Source organism: Artemia franciscana, chromosome 12, assembly GCF_032884065.1.
Source record: "Artemia franciscana chromosome 12, ASM3288406v1, whole genome shotgun sequence".
NCBI classification, from domain to species: domain Eukaryota; kingdom Metazoa; phylum Arthropoda; class Branchiopoda; order Anostraca; family Artemiidae; genus Artemia; species Artemia franciscana.
Genome location: NC_088874.1, coordinates 26,596,696 through 26,618,177, shown reverse-complemented (window position 1 = coordinate 26,618,177; position 21,482 = coordinate 26,596,696). Strand labels below are relative to the sequence as shown.

The following is a 21,482-nucleotide window of genomic DNA, read 5'->3' as shown; positions in this document are numbered from 1 at the left end:
ATAAAAATGTGTTAGGTACAATTTTTCTGCATAGGTTAAAAAACCTATATCCAATTGAACAAAATCATGTAAAACTAAACCCTCACACCTTGTTACCAAAGAAGAATTGAGAAGAACTATATGTATCAATGAATAGCTAAAATTCTAAGCTATGCTTCAATATTTGCATTATTAGAATTATTTAGGATCCAACACTTGAAATTATTAGTTTATTGACTTATCTAGAAAGACCTCTTTTTGGAAATACCTATTATCCTATTTTCACATATATATCCTTTCATTCTTTCAGTTTTATTGACATTAATAGAAAGCTGAATTTCTTCTAATTCTAAAAACGTAACTTTTATTGCTTGATATTTATTCTATAAGCCACAAATATTGAATATAACTTATTTTTTTAATTTGCTGGTCGAAACAGAGACCATATTTTTAATTCCTGCTGACAAATTATTGGTGAAAATTTCACCTAGAAGGAGGGACTCTTTTTACTACCCTGTACTCTCGTATGGGTTGTGCCTGTGCCCTACGTTTGGAATCGCAGCCCTACGTTGGAGCATGTAGCACATTTTTAATGAATACTGAAATGTATGTTGACATGCCTCCAACTGCATCGTATTAGTAACCATAGTCCTCTATAGGCTAGAATTTTCTTTTTGAAGCTAATTTTCTATTGAAAAATTACTTCAATCCTCTAGTTAAAATTGTGTCCCTTAGAGTTTGGTTATTTTCTTTTGTTTTATTAAAAAAAAATATATATATAAAAAAGCCCCTCCCCGCTAGATTAAAAGAAAAATACCTTATTTTTATCTTTGTTAAAAAAATTGAAAAAACCTCCGTTCCCCCAATTGTTTGAAAGTGGACTAACTATTAATTGGGGTAAAGGGTGGAGTTAAATCAAAAGACACTGTTTGGATCCAGGCTATCCAAAAAACAATGTCTGCAACATTTAGGGGGATGAAGCAGATACTTTTGTTTAGAGTAAGAGAGATGCCTGAGGGAGGGGCAAGGGGACTTGAAATTATGTGTTAAGAGAGGGATTAAATAAATTTAATTGTCAACTGGAACGTTTTTGTTTCGACGCAGTTAAGTGTCACAAAATTCATTGGAAACAAGAATCTTATTTATTTTCCTTTGCTGATGCATATCTGACTTACTCAAGACTTTCGTATTACATCCACCATTTTAAATTGTCAGTAGACTTCTGACCTTTGCGTAGCTTCAGTTTCTTGTTATTGGTTTCTTACTATAAAAAATAACTCTCCTCTCCCTCATCCTCCTCACAATCCTTAGTAAGGATTCCTTACCCTCCCTCCCCTCTTCCCTTTTTCATGTCTTGAAATAATCTATCTGCCAGGATCAACTATCTCCTTTTATGGAATAGTTGGACAAAAATGGGAAGAAAATTAGGGATATGGACAAAAATAATATAATAAACAATATATAATATAAAAGGTAATTTAAAAACTTACTTCATCCTCCTCTGCCTCTTTTCTGCGTCATAGAGTAAGTTATTTCAATCCCTTCCAGGATCAATTATCTCCTATAATGGAATGGTTGGATAAAAATGAGAAGAAAATTAGGGATATGGAAGTGGTACCTACCGATGAAGTCAAAAGTTTCAAACGCGACTTAGGAACACGATCTATTGCATGAAGAGATCGTGGCAAAAAGACCGGGCTTTGCGACACTTTCAGATACTGCTTCCGCTCTTATGATCCTTGTCGGTGAAAAAGAGGCCTGTGGTTTGGCAGATATTGTGGCCTACATCACTGACCGCTATGTGGGTTAGTATGTTTTAGTATTAATAAGAACATATATATATGTATATATATATATATATATATATATATATATATATATATATATATATATATATATATATATATATATATATATATATATATAAAATATATATATATATATATATATATATATATATATATATATATATATATATATATATATATATATATATATATATATATATATATATATATATATATATATATATATATATATATATATATATATTGGAATTTGGAAAATATATTGGAAAATTCTTACTTTGGAATTTGCTTTTCTAAGAAGTTTGAGGAGTCGTCCGATTTCGGTTTTTCAAGGAACTTTCTGAGCAATTTATAAAAAAAAATGGAATTTATAAAAAGAAATATGAAAAAAATATAATTATGTTGTTGAAACTGGAATATAGTAAGAATAAAGTATAAAAAACTGAAATATGAGCCTCAATCCATATTGATATATGAACTAGTTCATTTTTATAGCACTTGGTATTAACCAAGTGACATATACCAATCGCAAATTCTGTCGGTCCCGGTTTTGCTACTATAGGCACTTCCAGGTAAGCTAGAACGATGAAATGTGGCAGGCGTATCAGGGACCGGACCAGATTATATTAGAAATAGTCCCTTTCCCGATTAGAACCTCTGGGGGGGAGTGGGGGCCCGGTAATTCGGAAAAAATTGAAGTATTTTTAACTTACGAACGGTTGATTAGATCTTAATAAAATTTGATGTTTGGAAGGATATCGTGTCTTAGAGCTGTTTTTTAAATCCCGACCGGATCTGGTGACATTGGGGGATTTTGGAGGGGGAAACCTAAAATCTTGGAAAACACTTAGAGTGGAGGGATCGGGATGAAACTTGGTGGTAAAAATAAGCACAAGCCCTAGATACATGATGGACATGACCGGAATGGATTTGCTCTTTTTGGTGTAGTTGGGGGGGGGGGGTTAATCTTGAAAAATTAGAAAAAATGAGGTATTTTTAACTTACGAACGGGTGATCGGATCTCAATGAAAGTTGATATTTAGAAGGATATCGTGTCTCAGAGCTCTTATTTCAAATACCGATCGGATCTGGTGACATCGGGGGGGGGGGGAGAGGGAAACCTAAATTCTTGGAAAACACTTAGAGTGGAGGGATCGAGATGAAACTCGGTGGGAAAAATAAGCACAAGTCCTAGATACATGATTGACGTAACCGGAACGGATCCGCTCTCTTTGTGATATTTAGGGGGGGGGGGTTAATTTTTTAAAATTAGAAAAATGAGGTACTTTTAACTTACGAACGGGTGATCGGATCTCAATGAAATTTGACATTTAGAAGGATATCGTGTCTCAAAGCTCTTAATTAAATCCCGACCAGATCTTGTGACATTGCGGGGAGTTTGGGGTGGGGGAACCTAAAATCATGGAAAACGCTTAGATTGGAGGGATCGGGATTAAACTTGGCGGGAAAAATTAACAGAAGTCTTGAAAATTGAGGTATTTGTAACTTACGAAAGGGTGACCAGATCTTAATGAAATTTGTTATTTAGAAGGATCTTGTGCTTTAAAGCTCTAGTTTTAAATTCCGACCAGGTTCTGTGACATTGGGGGGAGTTGGAGGGGGAAACTGGAATTCTCGGAAAACGTAAAAACTAGGGTACTTTTATCTTACGAATAGGTGATCGGATCTTAATAAAATTTGATATTTAGAAAGAATTCATGTCTTACAGCTCTTATTTTAAATCCTGACCGGCATTAAGCCCTTGATTTTCCTTTTAAATCAATCTATTGATTCTTAGGATTTTGTTAGAGCTCATACCATATGAGCTCTTGGCTCTTCTTGCCTCGTCACAAGTGCCATACGGGCTCTTAGCTCTTGTTAGTAGATAGTAACGTATAGACTAAGACTTTATTTTGTAGCTGGTGACGATCAGCTTCAAACCGAAAGATCCCTATTTCATTTTAGCTTGTAGGCGTCTCTAAATGTTTAGGTTTCACAAATCAAAAAAGTGCTCTTTTGACAAATAGTGTATTTTCTATGGATTATCTATCTACAGGATTGGGTCCCTAATTAGACTATTATGGCCCTTGGACTCTTTAGAAAATAATAGGGCCTGTAGACCTTTATAAATATATAGGTTCCATGGACTCTTTAAAAGTAAGTTGAATTATTGAGACAATGCTTCTATTTCTATACTGTCCTACCATGCATACAGGGGTGAATTCTGAGAAATCAGTCCTAGCAATTCCGTACTTATTACATTTTAGAGTCTTATAAATCAGATATGAGAACGTTTTATTCCCGAGAACTGACATTTTAGCGATGTCGGACTGAAGTCCATGTGAAACTTCAGTCCATACTATTTTATCGCTGGTAAATATGAATGTGTGGACTAGGGACTATTTTTGGTAATGTGAATGATCTGGTCAATCTCCCGACTATATTCTATTTTTTGGCAATTTCGGGTTTAAAATACTAAAATTGGTAAATAGAAAAGAATTTTAGAGTTATTTTGATCTCTTAAGGTTAATATTTTGGATCGAGTCCATATGCCGTTTGCGCTTTATTATTGAATTTGCAAAGACATCAAGAATCTTTAACAATTATACCAAGGACATCAAAGTGAAAATATTTTTGGCCGCTTGGACTCATCTTAGGTCTATTCATTTCTGAAAACCGCAACATTTTCAGATTTTTCTCTTGTAGGGTTAAAAATTATGATTGTTTCTCTTTTGGAGGGAATCATGTTTTTGCCTGTTTTCCTAGACTGACACATGAAAATAAATGTCTAGTGATCCCCAAGACAAGGTTCAAGGCAATATAACCAATATATACAAAATACTAGGTAACTCAAGGCTGAGAGTATAGCTCGAATGCAATTGAGCTACCTTTAAACCTACACCTTCACAACTACACGACAACTACACCTTCAGAGAGAAGTTGTACCTACTTAAGCTTTTTGGTGCTAAACAAAATTATTTTAATTACCAAAAACCACACAACTGCATATGGAGGTCTTTTGTATTAAAATTGAGTTACTTTTCTTTGAAGACATTCTTTTCTTTCAATATTAAATAAGTAAATAAATAATTGAAATAAGTTATTTTTTAATATAATTAATATAATAATGTAATAAAGTATGACATAATAATTATAATAAAGAAATTATTTTCTTGGTTAAATAAGTAATAAGTAGAGAGGAAGAAAAGAAATTTGAATCTTGAGTGAAGGGAATCTTGAGTGTTGAGTTTAATTTCTTGTGAATTTTAATTTCTTTGGCAGTTGTGCCAAAGTGCACGGGGAGAGAGGGCCACCACAAAAGAAGGCTTAGTGCAAAGAGACAATAGTTGGTTTTATGCCATTTGTGAACAGATACAGAGACGTGGGTAGCGGCTGCAACTTACTAAGCAGGTTTGTTGCATTTAAGACTATTTTGACATGATTTATATAATTTTATCCATTTCTGCGTATAATGAGGATACAAAAAATATCCTAAGATGAGAAAACGGATATTTTTTAAAGAAACAGAAAGGAAGATATGAATAATTTCTTTTAAATCTGGTTTTTGATCCCTCCCCTCTCCTTCGCGACTTTCTGGGGTAAAACTGAGTGAAATACCCAAAACGTCATATATTTGGTCCTTTAAATATCCCTGCGCAAGTACCAAATTTTTCTATTTTTTAATATACTCATATGTTTTTAACTTAAAGAATGAAAAAAGGATTTTATTTTCACTGTGCTTGGTACTTATGAGCAAAATTTTATTTATTCCAGAAAATGACCGCTGGAATTTCTGAACACAAACTTTTGGTTGGCAAACTTTTTTTTATGAAGGTACACAACATTTCTTTTTTATTAAAGTACCCTAAAAATATGATCCTGCCGTTAAAAGTGTCGCTAATAGAGAAAAAAGCGTTTAAACCTGGCAAATCCCTTAAAGGTATACAAAAAATAAAAAAAATAACTCACAAAGAAAACTTCTTTTTCTTACAGACCGTAACTTTTAGATGTAGCATGGAAGAATTTAGATAATCACAAGCCGTAGCATAAATTCGAATTGAAATCTTACTATATATTTTCGAAATAAACTGAAAAATTTAAGTAAAAAATCCACGAGATTTTTTTGTAAATAAAAGCGTTTGATCCAAGTTCTGTGCTAAGATAGAATTTTAATATCAATATTCCTTCTCTTTTTTTTTACCTTGAAATACCAAAGGCAAAGACAATTTGACGCAACCTCCGATCAGGAAAAACCAGAAATTCAATTATTAATTTGGTGGTTGTTGGGACTGAATTAAAAAATAAAAGAAGCCTGGTTGAAGAATTTAGATAACCACAAGTCGTTGCAAAAATTCGACCTTAAATCTTTCTATTTATCTTCGAAATGAACTTTAAAATATTTAGTAAAAAAGTTACGTGTTTTTCTAGCAAGAAAAACAAGTGTTCGATGCCGGATTGGCGCTAAGATCGAATTGGAATTTAATAATGTCGAATTTACATAATTGCTTATTTTTTTTGACGGTTCAACGTCGCAACACTGATAGAAAAGTGACATTGTTCTAAAACTTCATTGATAATTAGCAACCACAACAAAAATCTTAGAAAATTATGGTTTTCAAGAATGAATAAATTTAGGGCGGATCCAGGAGGCAATTTTTTTTTTATTTTAATGCCTGTGGTATTTTTACTTCTTGTATCTTATTGAGCTCCTGTTTCAATAAGGTAAAAAGTAATATATTATTAATCTATTTTATACAAATTCAAAATAATATGTTCTATTTTTTATTTTATATTTCAAAGAATCTAATCAGATTATGATATAGTCGTCAAATTACCTTTGGCATTAATTTTTGATAATTTGGTATTGAGTATAAGTTTGTTTTTTCAGTGTTTTCCAAACTTACCATGAGATTAAGGTTGCGTTCTGGATATATTTTAAATCTTGAAGTTGACTAAATGTATTGTCGATATATATTCTATATATATGCATTATATATTAAAAATTCATTATTTCTTCTCCCCCTCCCCCAACATTGACTTGTTCGTTTTTTAAATTTTGGGATTTATATGCTTATGACTGTCATAAACCAAAACACATTTCCAATATATTTTACCATAGCACATTAAACCATATTTTATGGTGAAAGTATCTTAAATTACCGAAAGTATCATAACAATAAAAAAGATTGTTTTCCTAGTTTACTTTCTTGCCATGAAATTCATTACAAAGTTACTTTGCTTATGATATCTTTATATTAATGTAAAATAACCGTGAGTCATTAGCCATAATAGTAATAGCAGGGTTATACCGGTCTTTGTGACATAAATATGTGATTTTTGTCAATATGACAATCATTAGACACCACATTATAGACTTTATTTTTTCTTGAAGATATCAAGAAAGATGGATAAACTTTTAAAACTCTGGGACAATGTTGTAAATGCTACATTTGAGCGAGACAGATCGTTGGAAGAAGCCCTTTCCATTGCATAACAAATCTGGGACGAACTTCAAAACGTTTTGGCCTCCTTGAAAGATTTGCAGGTACGTGATTCAGTATATCTACTATGTCCGTGATTTCCCTTTATTTCCCTGTATGAAAATTCTCCGAAATCTCCAAAAAAAACAACGCCAGTGAAAACTTTCGATTTGTAGTTCATGTTAGCGTTCTTTTGTTTACAAACGTTCATTTTAGAGCTTTAAACAATCAATTTAGCTTCTTGTTTTTTGCTAGAACAGCGATGTACATGCCCAATGGTACACCTAGCACTGTGAATAGAAAGCACAGACAGAAATGAAAGCCATTTTAACCTTCAAAGATAAAACAAAAGATTAAATCAATGATAATTAAAAATGTTTCCGTTAAAATATTCGGTTATTAATGGGAAAGCCTGTAGAGAGCAAAAGAATTAGCTCAATGAGTAACTTATTAAGTTGATTAAATATTAATTACATTTGATCGAAAACTTTTGCCCCCCCTCCCAAATGTCTACCGTTGATCCAATCCACCCTCCTTGAAAAAAAACAAAAAAAAACAAAAAAACAAACACAGTAGAGTTTAACAATTCTAATTTTAGTCTGCTTAAAAGGGGGAGCAAAAGCCAGAACAAACAGGTAACTACAATTCCAACATTCTCATTTTTTGAAAAAAGAAGCTCAGTTTGACTATCTCATTGAACTCCTCCTACCCCGGTAGCACACACATCTTTTTTATAAGTTAGTTTGCTTTTTAAAGCTTTTTTTTGTTAAGATGTGTATAAAAGATTGCATTAGTTATTACGTTCATTGATAACTAATATAGTCACTTGACCATTTATTGTATTTAATAGGAGGCTTCGGCCACTTTACAGCCACTTGCCATAGAATTCAACCGCATTCCTGTTGAAAATAATACCAGATAATCTAGACAATTTAATTTTTTAAATGCCCCTGAAAAATTGCGCAAAAAACAGAACACAACGAAAACTACAAATCAAGGATAGCCACTCACTTTTTTTTCAGGAAGAAGTCTTATTTCCTCTCCCATTTAAATATTCCTATCCTTGCCACGTGTCAGTTTAGAATTTAGGAATGGAAAGGTTTGGCCACATGCTTTAGAGCCAAGCCACATTGAATTTAGGATTTAGGAATTTAGGAATGGGACATTTTGGTCACATGCTTTAGAGCCAAGTCATATTTAATTTGGGATTTAGGAATGGGAAGTTTTGGCATCATGCTTTACAGCCAAGCCATGTTTAATTTATGATTTAGGAATGGGAAGCTTTGGTCACATGCTTTAAAGCCAGGCCACACTTAATTTAGGATTTAGGAATGGGAAGCTTTGACCACATGTTTTAGAGCCAAGTCACATTTAATTTAGGATTTAGTAATGGGAAGCTTTGGCCACATGCTTTAGAGCTAAGCCAAATTTAATTCAGGAATGTGAAGTTTTGGCCACATACTTTAGAGCCCAGCCACATTTAATTTAGGATTTAATTGTGAAATCTTCAGAAGGCTGCACAAATCGTTAATTATATGCTTCGCTGAAGCCTTCCCCATTTGAGATTTCCAGCTAGAAGCCTTCGGAAGGCTTCCCTATTTAAGTTGTAGGTTAGTTTATCATTTGATAGCGAAACCCTCAGAACGCAGCACAAATAGTTAATTATATGCTTAGCTGAAGGCTTCTCCATTTGGGGTTTCCCGCTGGAAACTTTCAGAAGGCTTCCCCATTTACGTTGTAGGTTAGTTTATCATATAATAGTGAAACCATCATAAGGCTGTACAAATAGTTAATGATATTCTTAGCTGAAGGCTTCTCCACTTGGGGTTTTCAGCTGAAAACTTTCAGTAGGCTTTCCCATTTAAGTTGTAGGTTAGTTTATCATATAATATTGAAGTCTTTGAAGGCTGCAAATATAGTTAATTTACTCTCTTAGCTGAAGGCTTCTACATTTGGGTTTTCCCGCCAGAAGCCTCCAGAAGGCTTCCACATCTAAGTTGCTGGTTAGTTTGTCATTTAATAGAGAAACCGCAAGAAGAATGCACAAATAGTTAATTATGTGTTTCGCTGGAGGCTTCCCCATTTGGGGTTTCCTGCTGGAAGCTTTCAGAAGGCTCCCCATTTAAGTTGTAGGTTAGTTTATCACTTAATAGTGAAATCTTCAGAAGGCTGCAAAATCGTTAATCATATGCTTAGCTGAAGGCTTCCCCATTTGTGGTTTCCAGCTGGAAGTCTTCAGAAGGCTTCCACATTTAAGTTGTAGGTTAGTTTTTCATTCAATAGAGAAACCAACAGAAGGCTGCACAAATAGTTAATTATATGCTTAGCTGAAGGCTTTCCCGTTTTGGGTTTCCGGCTGGAAACTTTCAGAAGGCATCCCTGTTTAAGTTGGATGTTAATTTATCATTTCATAATGAAATCTTCAGAAAGCTGCACAAATCGTTAATTATATGCTTCGTTGAAGGCTTCCCCATTTGGGGTTTCCAGATTGAACCCTTCAGAAGGCTTCCCCATTTAAGTTGTAGGTTTTTGTATCATTTAATAGTTTAACCCTCAGAAGACTGCATAAATATTTCATCATATTCTTAGCCTAAGGCTTCCCCATTTGGGGTTTCCGGCTGGAAACTCTCAAAATGATTCCCCATTTAAGTTGTAGGTTAGTTTATCATTTAATAGAGAAATTTTCAGAAGGCTGCACAAATAGTTAATTATATGCTTAGCTGAAGGCCTCCCCATTTCGTGTTTCGAGCTGGAAGCTTTCAGAAGGATTCCCCATTTAAGTTGTTTGTTAGTTTTTCATTTAATAGAGAAAACTTCAGAAGGCTGCACAAATAGGTAATTATATACTTCGCTGAAGGCTTCTCCATTTGGGGTTTCTAGCAGGAAACTTCCAGAAGGCTTCTCCACCTAAGTTGTAGGTTAGTTTGTCGTTTAATTGTGAAATCTTGAGAAGGCTGCACAAATCGGTAATTATATGCATCGCTGAAGGCTTCCCCATTTGAGGTTTCCAGCTGGAAGCCTTCACAAGGCTTCTCCATTTAAGTTGTAGGCTAGTTTGTCATTTAATAGAGAAACCACAAGAAGGCTGCACAAATAGTTTATTATATGCTTAACTGAAGGCTTTCCTATTTGGGGTTTCCAGCTGGAAACTTTTGAAGGCTTCCCTATTTAACTTGTAGGTTAGTTTATCATTAATAATGAAATTTTCAGAAGGCTGCACAAATCGTTAATTATATGCTTCGCTGAAGGCTTCCCTAATTGGGGTTTCCAACTAGAAGTCTTCAGAAGGCTTCCACATTTAAGTTGTAGGTTAGTTTTTCATTCAATAGAGAAACCCTCAGAAGGCTGCACACATAGTTAATTATATTCATAGCTGAAGGCTTTCCCATTTGGGGTTTCCAGCTGGAAACTTTCAGAACGCTTCCCCATTTAAGTTGTAGGTTAGTTTATCATTTAATAGTGAAATCTTCAGAAGGCTTCACAAATAGTTAATTATATTCTTAGCTGAAGGCTTCCCCATTTGGGGTTTCTAGCTGGGAACTTACAGAACGCTTCCCCATTTAAGTTGTAGGTTAGTTTATCATAAAATCTTCAGAAGGTTGCACAAAAAGTTAATTGTATGCTTAGCTGAAGGCTTTCGCATTTGGAGTTTCCAGCTGGAAGCCTTCAGGAGGCTTTCACATTTAAGTTGTAGGTTAGTTCGTCATTTAATAGAGAAACCGCCAGAAGGATGCACAAATAGTTATTTATATGCTTCGATGAAAGCTTTTCTATTTGAGATTTCCAGCTGGAAACCTTCAGAAGACTTCCCCGTTTAAGTCTTTGGTTAGTTTATCATTTAAGGCTAATGGTCTTTTTTGTTCCCGCCCAATTTCTGAAACAGATTATAAGAATCTTAATAACGCCACTGCTAGTATCTATTCGATAGCAAACCCGTTTATGAGACTTGACAAAAACATAATTAGTCTGTATGTTTTTACATAATGTTAATCCAGTGGGTGAAAAAAAAAAAGATGTTTATTTAGTAAAAGCACGTTAGATTCTACGAAGATTAATTTAGATGAACAGGTTATGTAAAAGAAAATATACCCACTGCTGAGCTAAAAACAGTGTTTTCTTTTGCACTTCAATTTAAAGGGTAATCCTATATTTTTTCACTCACAGATTTTGATTCGATGTGCATTGAATGCAAATGGTAGAACTTGTACGAAAAGTAGACAAATCTTTTATTTTCGAGATGGGTGTCTGTTTTGAAATGTAAAGCGTGAACCCTCCCAAACCTCAACCGAGACCGAGTCCGTTTGGAAATGAAAATTGTTTGGCTATTGGGAGAACCCTTGGGTATTGGGTATTGAAGATATTTAATCTTCAGTTCTCGAAGTCCACCAGTCCCCAAGCTTAAACCTCGTCATGTTACTTCTGAATTCCTTTTTACAAATTGTGATGAAAATGAAATAATTGAAATATTTATGAGTATGAAATCACAATCCTGTGGAGTAGATGAAGTATTGTTAAAAGTTGTTAAAGCAACAAAAACAATTGTTAATTCTATTTTGACTCATCTGATTAATTTATCACTTGAAGATGGAACTTTTCCAGAAAGACTTAAATTAGCCCGAGTGCTACCCCTTCACAAAGGGAAGTCAAAAAATGAACCGAGTAATTACCGACCCATTTCTATTTTACCTTTTTTTTTCGAAGATTTATGAGAAAGTAGTCCATGAAAGAATGTATGATTACCTCCAGGAGCACAATCTTCTGTGCGATACCCAACTTGGCTTTCGCAAAGGACTTTCTACGGATATGCACCAGCTATCTGGAATTCAATCCCCTTGGAAATCCGGAGCTCAAATAACCTTACTACCTTCAAGCGAGCAGTGAAGGGTCGTTACAGAAATACTGTTTAGATTTGAATATCATGCGGTCCTCCTCTTTTCGGTCTTTTCTTTTCTTTTCTTTTTTTTCTTTTCTTTCTCTTCGTCACCCCCCTTTTTTCTCTTTTTTTTTCTTTTTTGATAAATCCAGGTGATTCGTTGTTTCTGTTAGTTGATTGTTTAATTATTCTTTAGTTAAGTTTCTGCCCTAGTCAAGCATTTTTGTGCTTTCCTGGCAGATTATGTACATGTAATTATGTGTTTTTATTTAAATATATATGATTGAATTGAATTGAATTGAAGAATTCCTGCGAACAAAACTCTAGCAGAGCTTGCATGAAACAATAATTGCATAATTGGTAATTTGATGTGTGTGTGTAGACTTGTTCCTGTGTTTGAGTACGTTTGTGTGTTTTTGTGCTCCTCAATCTCATCTTGCTAAATAACTAAGAAGACTAATCCGCCTTTCCATCATAAATTTACTATGAAAAAGTAGCATATAAACAGAATTAATGGAAATAAAACTAATTTATTGGGAAGATAACAAGAGGAAAAGTTCGTGTACAACGAAAAACTCAATGCATGCCCGTACTAATGAACTTATTTTGGAAGAAATATAGCCTCTCAGGCGCATACGGGTTAAAGCACATAAAAAAGTATTTTTATTGAAATAGAAGAAAAGCGATAACAGTAAAAAGTCCGGGATTTCCCAAAAGGAATTTAAAAACCCTCGTCCATCTGTTACAGGGTGGTTTTAGTGAATCTAATCAGTTTGGTGGGAACTTTACTTAGGGGGTTTTTACCTTGAGGTGCTTGGGACTTTTCTAAGTCTTAATAGCTTAATGCGGATACTAGATATGGGAGCTAAATTACTAACAATATAAAAAGGCTTTGTATATAATCCGCAGTAACCTGGGAGACAGAACCATCTCAGTGATGTTCAAGGTCTCCTGAGACAATATAGATTCCCTTGGGACCGTACCTGATGACTAGAGGAACTGTACCTGATGCCCTAGTACATAGACAGAAGATGATTAAATACAAGAAGGTTTATTTACTTACAACATACAACTTTGGACAAAATAGCTCCAATAACTTATAGCATGAAAAGGTGCACATGAACACTCGAACTTGACTATATCAAAACTCCCATGAAACTGACTACTCGCTCCTTGCGTTGAGCTGATATATCCAACGCGATTTCTAAACAAGAACTCCCCGGACAGGCTTGGTGACCTGGGCGGTTGACCTCCGCTACTGTTGGTATTCTCCAATCATGTGACTAGTCCTGCACCCAGAAGTTATTTTCGTAGCAAGGATTTCCCTTCTGGTTTTGAGTCGAAAAAACCCAGAGTTCAAATAAACCAGTTAGTTGGTTCCAAAAGGAACATTTAACTTGTGTCTAAATGCACGTAGTCCAAAGAATTGAATAACTGCTAAATTCTATATGATTTAATTTAAATCTTTTTCTAATTGAAATTTACTAAAGGGGTATGACTGTGAAATTTAGTCTTGAACTTAAGAGTTTGTATGGATGGGAGATTTGGTCCTGTATTTGAGAATTTCTAAGGGGATGTGAATGAGAGATTTGGTACTGAATTTTATAGAGGGGGGGGGATGGGCTGGTCTATATGTTACATATCCCCTTCCCCTTTTTAGATTGATGTCCCCATCAATCAGTCTAATCCCTTTCTTTAAATATTGCATTTAATTTTATTGTCTATAAAAATTTTATTATAACTCCATGACCTTATAGGGATGATTTTAAAATTTAAGAAATATTTTCCTTCATCTTATATATACATATGTCCTGCACCTAGCACTAAAAAAAATTACTTAACAACAACACTTGACATTAACTGTTATTACACATGAATACCTGGTTCCAATTGTTTGTTTTTATTTGACTTATAAACAATTTTAACTGTTGTATTTAATTTTCAATTGATCCCAGGGATTTTAACAATAAAATAAAAAATATACAACATTATATAAAAACATTTCCACTGGCACTTTTATTTAATTTAATTTATTAATTCACTACTTGGCACTTTTAAATTGTTCATCACTTATTATTTTAGAATATTAATTTCACACCAATCACAATTTTCGTGTCCTTGCCCTATTTACTGATTGAACAAATATAATGTCATCTTCTAATCTATCGCCTTTAAATGTTTTTGTTGTTTAAAAATTTAGGAATTGTAAAGACTGTCTTGTTTTCACGCTTTCACAAAATGGGAAGTGCGGGACCCGGAATCACCTATCCCCAGCAGTTTGAGTACAAAAGTACCGCCGGTACTACGGCTCTTCCGTCCCGTTCCCGCTCTCTTCTGCATTTTAAGCTTATCTTTATTGTCTTTAATTCAATTGACTGAGGTAGTATTTAACACCTTACTTTGTAGTTGATTTCTAAGTCGAAAAACAGGTCTCATCTGGACTCATCTAGGTCTGTGACTTTGCTGACATTAGGTTCCATATTGAATTAGGTTATCATCTATGGCGTCTTCGTGGGTATGTTGTGGTTGTACCCGCTGGCTGGATGTTTCGTCTTCTCTAATCTACGGTGTTCAGTCAGAAAGATGAATATGATTGTCACTTGGGTGATAGCTGTCCGGTTGGATCAGATGTGTTTTTCGGGCATTCTTCGGCGGTAGATAAATCATGATAGGTGTTTTCCAGTCTTTTACCATGACGTTCGTCGGCCATTGTCAAGAATATGCCAAATTCTGTAATAAAAAATTTCCAAGCAGAATCATGTTGTCAACATATAAAATGATACTAGTGATACGATAACACGAAGCATTATTGTAACATAAAATTGCATAATAATAGCATATAATTGCATAGCAGTAATATTATTTAAAAATTCAAAGGGAAATTGAATGTACAATTTCTTAAAAGAAGTTTTAAATTCTAATAATTTTTCAGGTACATTCGAAGTAACGTGAGGTATATGAGGTTATATAGTAATTAAGAATATTTTTATTGTTATTACACTATTACTATATTATTATGATTACATGTAAATATAAAACACTGAACTAAAGAGGGTAGTTAAATATAAGATTACATAGAGGTCTTAATATGTTCTGGATCATACTTTAATCAAAAAAAAAAATTTGAACTTCCAATGCGTGATTAGTCGAAAAGTAATACATTTTGCATCATAGCCTTTCAATTATCACGCCTTGGAATATTTTTAGTTTGGAAATAGAGCAGCAAAATTACAAGAGATGACCTCTTAAATCTCTTGCACATGAAAAAGTTAGGAACGAATTATTCGTGCTTATTGGAGGTCTATATTTACATAAGATTTTCTGCCAAGAGTATTTTTGATGTATATGCCAAAAAGTAATACAATATGTTGCATCATAGCATTTTAGCTGTTATACACGAACAATATTTCCTACAGTAGGGAAAGGATGTTAACGTACGGGGAAAGACCTCTCAATTTTCCCGGATTATTACATCCTCGCTGTTAAAATGGCTTAAACATCATCAGGAGCAGTAGGGTTCAATTGATGCATCTCTTGTGCTTCAATTGCATCATTATTTATCCTTTTTCGCTTCAGTAGTTTCCCATAGTTAATTGTTAGTAGCGCTCTTATTGTTAGTGAAATAAGAAATACCATGAATATAGTGATTATAATATTATACCATGAGTTTGGTGAGAACAAACCGTATTGGCTCTCCACATATTTCAACCTTTTGTCTTCGTCAGTGAATAAGGGTATTTGCATATCTAACGCTTCCTTTATTTTTGTTAATTGCATTGTACCTTTAATCTTTTCTATTTTTGGCCATATGGATGTTTTAGATTCCTCATCATTTATATTCGGAATCGTGAAGGACAAGTTTATTCCTTGCAAGTTTATTATTTTTGCGCTCATGACGTTAGTGCTGGTTGTGATTAGAGGTGTTTGGACAGTTGTTTCTTTAGTTACAAGTCTGCAACCTTGTTTGATTGTAATAGTTCCAACGTCCTGTAACAATATTTCAGTTCGATAGCTGGGGTCAATTTTTTCTGTATTGTTATAGCAGGATAGGGTTCCTACCGTGTTTTTAGGTACTGTAAATAACCATAAGTAAATATAGTAAATATAACCATATGTAAATAACCAAGTGCGGGACCCGGAATCACCTATCCCCAGCAGTTTGAGTACAAAAGTACCGCCGGTACTACGGCTCTTCCGTCCCGTTCCCGCTCTCTTCTGCATTTTAAGCTTATCTTTATTGTCTTTAATTCAATTGACTGAGGTAGTATTTAACACCTTACTTTGTAGTTGATTTCTAAGTCGAAAAACAGGTCTCATCTGGACTCATCTAGGTCTGTGACTTTGCTGACATTAGGTTCCATATTGAATTAGGTTATCATCTATGGCGTCTTCGTGGGTATGTTGTGGTTGTACCCGCTGGCTGGATGTTTCGTCTTCTCTAATCTACGGTGTTCAGTCAGAAAGATGAATATGATTGTCACTTGGGTGATAGCTGTCCGGTTGGATCAGATGTGTTTTTCGGGCATTCTTCGGCGGTAGATAAATCATGATAGGTGTTTTCCAGTCTTTTACCATGACGTTCGTCGGCCATTGTCAAGAATATGCCAAATTCTGTAATAAAAAATTTCCAAGCAGAATCATGTTGTCAACATATAAAATGATACTAGTGATACGATAACACGAAGCATTATTGTAACATAAAATTGCATAATAATAGCATATAATTGCATAACAGTAATATTATTTAAAAATTCAAAGGGAAATTGAATGTACAATTTCTTAAAAGAAGTTTTAAATTCTAATAATTTTTCAGGTACATTCGAAGTAACGTGAGGTATATGAGGTTATATAGTAATTAAGAATATTTTTATTGTTATTACACTATTACTATATTATTATGATTACATGTAAATATAAAAACACTGAACTAAAGAGGGTAGTTAAATATAAGATTACATAGAGGTCTTAATATGTTCTGGATCATACTTTAATCAAAAAAAAAAATTTGAACTTCCAATGCGTGATTAGTCGAAAAGTAATACATTTTGCATCATAGCCTTTCAATTATCACGCCTTGGAATATTTTTAGTTTGGAAATAGAGCAGCAAAATTACAAGAGATGACCTCTTAAATCTCTTGCACATGAAAAAGTTAGGAACGAATTTTTCGTGCTTATTGGAGGTCTATATTTACATAAGATTTTCTGCCAAGAGTATTTTTGATGTATATGCCAAAAAGTAATACAATATGTTGCATCATAGCATTTTAGCTGTTATACACGAACAATATTTCCTACAGTAGGGAAAGGATGTTAACGTACGGGGAAAGACCTCTCAATTTTCCCGGATTATTACATCCTCGCTGTTAAAATGGCTTAAACATCATCAGGAGCAGTAGGGTTCAATTGATGCATCTCTTGTGCTTCAATTGCATCATTATTTATCCCTTTTTCGCTTCAGTTGTTTCCCATAGTTAATTGTTAGTAGCGCTCTTATTGTTAGTGAAATAAGAAATACCATGAATATAGTGATTATAATATTATACCATGAGTTTGGTGAGAACAAACCGTATTGGCTCTCCACATATTTCAACCTTTTGTCTTCGTCAGTGAATAAGGGTATTTGCATATCTAACGCTTCCTTTATTTTTGTTAATTGCATTGTACCTTTAATCTTTTCTATTTTTGGCCATATGGATGTTTTAGATTCCTCATCATTTATATTCGGAATCGTGAAGGACAAGTTTATTCCTTGCAAGTTTATTATTTTTGCGCTCATGACGTTAGTGCTGGTTGTGATTAGAGGTGTTTGGACAGTTGTTTCTTTAGTTACAAGTCTGCAACCTTGTTTGATTGTAATAGTTCCAACGTCCTGTAACAATATTTCAGTTCGATAGCTGGGGTCATTTTTTTCTGTATTGTTATAGCAGGATAGGGTTCCTACCGTGTTTTTAGGTACTGTAAATAACCATAAGTCGTTCCGCAATTTCTCTTTTAGTATTTCCTATTAAGGCTTCACAAGAATCAGGAATATTTTGTTGCTGTGATTCCTTTAGGAATAGATCTAACGTGCATGATCCTATCTTCACGTTATATATAGGTAATGTTAGTTGGCAGACCAAATTTTTAAATGACACGGATTCTTTTAATTCTTCGGCATTTGCTAGTGTGTATTTTCTTCTGTCTTGATCTATTAACATATATTCCGCTTCTGGGATGATGCTCATGAAGGAGTTTGTCTCTTTAATGTTGATGGGAAAGGTAGACATTTTGTATAGGTCATATATGGATTGTTGATTAATTAAAGGAATTGTGACTACAGCAAATAGTTGTTCATTGATCTCGGTGATATGCACCTTTAGTTTGGTATAATATAAAAACAAGTTAGCTACTTCTGGTTCTACTGGTAAGTGGAGACCAAATGTTAAGTGAGTTTTTATTTCGTTTAGGATGTTCTTAAGATCCGAGGGATCCACTAAGTCGTAAGAAAGGGATCCTCCTGTTAATTCAAATAACGCGAATTCAAATTTATTGACATCATTGGCTAAGTTCAACAAAGACATAATAACAATGTCGAGTGACACCATCGTTAGGCTGGAATCAGAGATTACTCTGTCTACTTCATTTTTTAAACAGTTCGTTGTGTTGACTGTTCTTGAGATTTTCTTGGATATGGCCTCAATTTTGTCTTTTTGATAATTGGCGATACTTGCTTGTATTTTTTGCACATGTAGTGTTCGTATTCATGGCTGTGTTGAGCCTTTTAACATTATCTCTTAATATATCTAAATCTTCTTCGGTTAACAAACCGAATAGTCGAGAAGCAAGCTCCCCTACTATTGGGATTAAACTTGTTGATCTCTTATATTTACTCCTCCGGAAAAATACTTCAAATATACGTATTGTGCTCTGTTTGAGTTTTTGTATTTCTGCATTGAATAGTTCAAATAACGCTTCCAAACATTGTCTATATAATATGAGGAATACCTGATGAGTTGATATTTTATGGGCATTTTCCATGGTTAATTTTGGGAGGGGTTCTAATTCATTCTTTGCTGGTTCGTCAGCCATGGCCAGTCGCGCGCAAGTTTTTTTTTACCATCTATTGTCCAACATATTCTCCAGTGACTTTCATCTTGACATTTTTTGTCTCCATCCATACATTGTGTTCTACCATAGTCTGTCCCGACAAAAGGAATTTGCCACCTAACTTGTATTCTTCCCTTCTTCGTAGCAGTCCATAACCAGCTAGTTGATTGCCATGGTTGCCTTACTGTTATTAAAATTTAATCGTTCTTATTTGGCTTTATTTCAGACAAATTTATTTCTTCCTGTACGGGCTTCTTCTCAGCCTTGTTAGCTTGTTTTGGTCCCTTCCATAGTTCCTTGAAGAAATTCCATACTGTGGTCAATTCGTTTAATAATGCATATTGTCCATCATAAAATTTTCTTTGTCTTAGTTGGGTCATAATTGGTTTAATTATATTTTGGGTCTCTTTATTGGTATAAGAGTTTTGGTTTTCGTTAATTGATCTTTTTTTTCTCTTTTCAATGGCTTTCCCAAGTCCTTTACCCTTATCAATTTCGGCCATTTTTGCATCAAAATCATCTACTATTCTTTTTATTTTTATTTTGGGATAGGTAGGGGATGGTATGTCTTTCTTTTCTTTATGGTTGCTTTTGCTTGCCTGTAGTCCTTTGTCTTATTTAAAAAATTGAAAAATTGATTCTTTCAGATCAAATATATTTTTCTCCAGTCTTATAACTTTTGGAACAATGTTTCAAATGGCTTAGGGTCTAGCTTCTTAAATATTTTCCAAGCGTTGTTACTAGTTAGATGTGAATTTTCGTGTTTGAATATTATCCCATGCTTTACGACATCTTGTGTATGGGCACTTATACACATGGTCATCAAAAATGTTAAGATCATCATTTCTTATCTGTAATTAACATTTAATAAATTATTTCTTGAATAAATATGATAGGAAGGGAAAATGGATTGCGTGACGGTGAGATTTATTAAGTATTATTTGAGTTGTTGAGCATAGATCTAAGGGGCTAATACGCTATAGTCATCAAGAAATAGTATTAAAATAGTTAATTTAAAAATATCAACAAATCTAAATTGGAGCTGAGAAAGGAAGTAATGTTTTTTATAAAATCAATTTATACTTAAGTAGTTTGTGCTAACAAACTGTGATAAAGAGCGATTTGGCTCAATAGTAACGAAACTTTAAAGTCCAATTGCAAATATCTTAGTAGTCCCAAAAGTAATTAATATATATTATCAGTGTACAGACTTTGACATGGGTTAGGACAATTTAGTTCTAAGAAAGACTTCTTGGTGTATATACTGCCTTAGAAGATTTCCTGATGATTACTTTCCTAGTCTAATGAAATAATCAAAACGCAAGCTCCCAGGAAATATAAAACTCTAGCAAGGAATGATGCTCGGCCAATGTCAAAAACCACAAGGGGATCAAAGAATAGCGAAGACGCTTCTAGTGAAGATTCTGTGTCTGAATAGGCTAAAGGGCGTAAAAACCATTACGAAAGATCCGTGGTATCGCCTATTCCAAAAACAGGCATATTTTTGCAAGTTAATTTATTCTGATTTCAAGAAAGATTCTTTTGTTATTGAAGTAATTAGGAAGTATTTGGTTATTTTCTCTAACGTCAGTTCGCCTGGACATCTATAGAGATTCACTCCCCATCTTTCATCTACCTAAATGGGCTTATAAGACATCTATTGTATTTTGACTTTACGCCCGGAAGTGAAAAAAAGTAAAAAAAAAACTATCAAACAGTTCGTGGTAACGAATTATGAAGTAAGGAGCGACTTGGCTCAATAGTAATAAAACTTTAAAAAAATGAATTTTGATGTTAGAAGATATATCAGAAGAATCGAATTTTCATGTTAATTCTAAATAAAAAAGTTTTATTAAATTTAGTTATTGTCATCAAAAATTACGCGCCTGAGAAACATTGTCTTATTTTGGAAAATAGGGGGAAACACTCCCTAAAAATCATAGAATCTTAACGAAAATCATACCATCGTATTCGGCGTATCAGAGAACTCTATAGCAAGAATTTTAAGCATCTATCTTCAAAAATGTTGAATTTTTTGTCAGAAGATTAATCAAGGGTGCTTGTTTTTAGAAGATAAAACAGTAATACTTTAAAGTTGTAATCATTAGGTACTTTAATATGTATACTGTCTACAAACTAAAGGACCAACTTGAGTCTTACTAATAATTTTTGTTTTAAGAAACTTTTTTAAAAATTTTTGTTTTAGGCCTGGGATGGGGTTAATTCAAGACTTATTATTTGTTCATTACTCGCTA

The 21,482-nt window shown here is 33.8% G+C and overlaps 1 protein-coding gene across 1 annotated transcript in view; it reads left to right on the top strand.

Moving 5' to 3' along the window:
• Positions 1-21,482, top strand: part of LOC136033926 (uncharacterized) — an 83,277-nt gene that overhangs the window by 7,677 nt on the left and 54,118 nt on the right. The window contains exons 5-6 of the mRNA XM_065714940.1: positions 1,528-1,784; positions 7,180-7,332. The gene's annotated coding sequence lies outside the window, so the exon portion shown is untranslated. The remainder of the gene's footprint in view (positions 1-1,527; positions 1,785-7,179; positions 7,333-21,482) is intronic.